Below are 4,691 nucleotides of genomic sequence, written 5' to 3' on the forward strand. Positions count from 1 at the left end.
TCTTCGCCAACTTGTCAACTTTGTATGTAAATGAAAAAATAAACTTGTGTTGAACATTATCAATGATGTTTTCACTGGACATGCATCTATGTAAGTAGATAATAAAATAAACTTATCAACTTTTATGTGTAAGTAGAAAATACATGTCATTAATTTAAGTTGACATGAGTAGCATGGACGTTGTTTTTTGGCTTTTGCCAAAAAAGATAGTCCATTTTATTAATCACCAAACAAAGTAAGCACACACACTAATAGCTAATTGCCGAAGCCAAAAAAAGCACTTAAAAAAATCTAGATACAACCTAACAAAAAATTACCCAAAAAAAAAACAGTTTAACCAACACCTACTCTATTATTACTAATGGGACAATTCATCAATCACTAAAACTTGCTTTAGTCAAATTAGCCTTCAAAACATCATATAAAGAGGTGCTGTTTCCAACAACCCATTAGTCAAATTAGCCTTAAAAAAAAAAAAGGTAGGAAGGTTGATTACTCATTCAACTGATGTGTTAACTTTTGTGTATATGATAACTTAGTTGAGAGGGGTAGACACCCTTTGCTAGGAGATAAATTCCTTTATAGGTTAGATTTATTCCTTGTTTATGTGAGAAGCATAGAGCAATGTAATCACCAAATTGATTTTTTTTTTTTTTTTATGAACACCAAGCATAAGTAGATGCTAAGAGCTGAGAATTTGAGCTAGGTTCGATTTATTCAAACAAAACATATTTAGGGCACGCTTAAAAATAACTAAACATATAAATTAAAAAACTCAATATAGTCAAACACAATCCCAACACTGTGGCTTTTTAAGCTAGCTTGAATACCTGAATTGCTAATGATTATTTTATTTTATTTTTAAATTTTTGAGCCAATTTCTATTTTTAACTTAAAATTAAGATTCTTCAAACAACATAATACGACAATGCATCATTTTTGAATGAAAATGAAGGCATATAAAGTAACCTCTTGCATTTATTTTTGAATAATGTGGTATTTAAACTGTAGACCTAAGAACATATGAGACCCTTGTTTTTTATGCATTTTCATTCCTAAATATTTAAAATAGAGGCAATCTCTCATTTTTCATTAACTTTGACCATTAATTGATTAGTCAATTACATAAAATGATCTAAAGAACTACATAAAAGGATAACAAAAACATGGTTTGAATTCGATCATTGCTTGAAGGTCATTTCTTGCTCTTTCTCTACTTCTAACGTTATCGATCTTGTAGCTAAATTAAACCCTCACCAAGAACAGGGTTTTGGGTCTCTATTTTATGCTCTTTTTTTTAATTGCCTGAAACTTCTCCGAATCTTTGGGGTATTTCACGAAGATAGGACTAATCTAGCAGGGATGTGATCTTCATTTTTCTGAGTTTATGAAAATGTCTTATCATGACTATAGACATGTTTTTATATAATTGTTTTTCTTATCATTTATTGATATTTCATCTCCATGTTTGCATGGGAGATAATTCTAATTTATGTAATATGCATAAATTTGTATATTAAGACATAGTCCATCCATAAAAATCATTTGGTTTATATGTATTGGAATTGTAAAGGTTTGTTTATTTAAAAAAAAGGAATTGCATTTAGAATGTTTTAGAGCTGATCAATACAACATGTGTATCCCATTCTAGTTTTCTCCCCTAAAAAGAAATGAGTGGGTATTGGATCAATTTGTTAGCTAAAGGTTATAAGTGTTTTTATTATTTGCCCAAGTAATATGGCTAAAAGCATGTGACACCCACACATTTTATTGATCTTATTTATAATTCTTCACATTTTATTGGTCTTATTTATAATTCTCTGTCAAAGTCATCTTTAAGCCACGGCTTCTATTTCTCATGTGTTGGAGAGTTAGCATTTCAAATATCATAGATGTAGAGGTGTATAAATCTTCCAAAGAAGCTTGGATACGAGAATCATTCATTTTGATATAACCAAAGTAATCTTTTCTTCATGAGACTATTTTTTATTTAACAGAAAGTAAGACTACTAAGCTTAATTTGCTTGTTTTGTTAAAGGATTGAGGGAGTTAGTTTGTCTCCTCCTCTTTTCTCTACCATTGGTCTTAATTTCAATGATTGAATTTAATATAATAAATTATTATTAAAATATTAATAACAAAAAATAAATAAATTTAAACTTTTAAAATTTATCTAAACAGTTCAGAACTATAATGATAAATATAAAATTATTATTTAATACTAAAAAATAAATAAATTTAAATTGTTAAAATTTTGCATGAATAGTTCAAACTATAGTGATAAATATGATAATATTATTATTATATTAATAAATAATAAATAAGTGTTTAATAAACTATTAAAATTTTAACTTAATAGTTCAAAACTATAATGAATATATTTTATATATTGTAGTTCTGGTGAATTTTTTTATCACTATAATTCTAAAACTGTTTAAATAAAATTTTAATAATTTAAATTTTATTTTTTATCATTTAATATTTTAATACTAATTTTGTTATATATTAAATCTCAACCATTGAAATTAATATTAATGGTAGAGAATGTAGGAAGAAGGATAGGAGAAAGGATGGGAAGAGGAGGGGAAGCCACCCATGGATTGGTGGGCTAACATTTATAACATCAATAGTAATAACTTGATTTAAAATAGATTATTTTTTAATAAACAAAAGCTCCATGGATAAGAAGAGCATAAAGCTAGATATCAAAATATACATAAGAAAGGAAGAGATTCTTTTCAAACATTAAAAAAATTATAATAATAATAAATATATAGATATAATTTATAAATGTGTAATTGTAATTATAAAAGATAACTAATATAAAATAATTTTTTTAAAAAAATGTAAGCATAATTAGTGGTATCAGAGTCCTGTAAAATTAAAATCAATATGAAAAGGTAAAAGGAGTACAAAAAAGTTTCTATCACATATATTAAGTGAAACATGGCTTTGATACTAATTATAAGAATTAAGATGAACAATTAGGATGTAGTTATAATTACAAGTTAGCTAAAAAGATATCAAAATGACCATCATTTTAGGGTGCCAAGTAAAATAATATTTATTTCTTTAAAATTCTTCATCAAATACTTGAAAATATAAGAACATTATTATTTGATATTGTCACAACTCGGGCTCTTTCCATCATCAAGTCAATTAGTATAAGCCCCTCATCCCATCCCAATGACAGAGTGTGCTAGGTGTTTCTTTTTTAAGAAATAATTTTTCTTCCCTTTCCTTTATTACAAAAAGAACAATTATACTATAATCAAATATTGAACTGATAATAACAAAACGATCATAATCATAAACATCAAGTTTTTGATGAGGTTCGGATGAGTTTGTACAAACAAATTTAACTATATGTTATTTATCTTTTTATATAGTGACTATTAAGATATATTATTTAGATTAAAAAGCATAACCCCACCCCCAATTTGAGGATGTGGCATATAACTTCCCCACATTTAAATGTTTAAAATTAATTCTATTAATTTTTGATTTTTTAAGCTCTCTTATAGTTAATTACTCTATTATGTTATTAATAAAAAATTTATGTCAGAGGAATGAAATACATATGATACATGACATGAAAAAAATTATTTTTATTAATTTTTCATATAATTTAAGGAGAGGCAAAATTATATTTTAAAACACGCATGATGATGTTCTCATTTTTTTATTTAAAGTGACTTTGTTCTTATTATTCACTGTTAACATATTTTTAGACAAAAACTATAATTTTATTATTTGTTTATCAATTAAAAAAGCCTTTCATATTAAATAAAAAAATATTTAAAATCTATTATTGATTAAAATTATATAAAAGACAAATTTGTCCTTTAATATAAGAAAAGGATTAATCATTCAAAAAGACACGGATAAAACTAATACAATAGTAAATATTTTAAAAATATATACTTTCTATACATTTATTATTTGCTTACAAAAAATGCCACATAAGCTTATATGTGGATTTTTTTTAATCTGACATGGAAAACTCTATTAATAACATAACAAAATAATTAAGAATAGGAACTTTAAAAAAAAAATTAAAGATTAGAGGGTTATTTTAAACATTTAAAAGGAGAAGAGGGTCATATACAATTACCTTAAAAGTCAAAAGTTTTATATGCATTTTAACCTATTATTTATGAATATTTATTTTGTTTAAATTTGTTATCTATCAAGATTTATTCTATGTAGATTTAGAGAATATTTTGCATACTTATATATTATTAGGATTTTTATTATTATTATTATGTTCATCTACATATTATAAGCTCTTTCCCAATTCTTACCAAGCCACCCCTTGCCTTGTCTTCTCTCTATATATAATTTGAGCTATGAAATTTAAAATAGTCATCTCACTTTTTTTATGTAATATCCACCCACCATGAATAGAGACGGGATTCACATATTGAGTGAGAGTCTAACAGTTTTTATACAAAGGTACAAAGCTATTTGGAGGCCTTGAGGTCTTCAAGATTAAGTGTTTTGAGAATAATGATTTGTCAAGTTGGGAGGCACATGGGAAAAATGCAAGGAGACAGAGGTAATGCATCAGGTAATAAGAATTCAATGGGCTAATATTTTAACATCAACAGCAAAAGCTTTATTTACAATAGACTATTTTTTTCAATAAGAAGCATCATAATAAGAAGAACGTCAAGCATAGACATTAAAAA

Source organism: Prosopis cineraria, unplaced genomic scaffold (genome assembly GCF_029017545.1).
Source record: "Prosopis cineraria cultivar Desert tree isolate PC_DT_omini unplaced genomic scaffold, ASM2901754v1 PC6, whole genome shotgun sequence".
NCBI lineage: Eukaryota > Viridiplantae > Streptophyta > Magnoliopsida > Fabales > Fabaceae > Prosopis > Prosopis cineraria.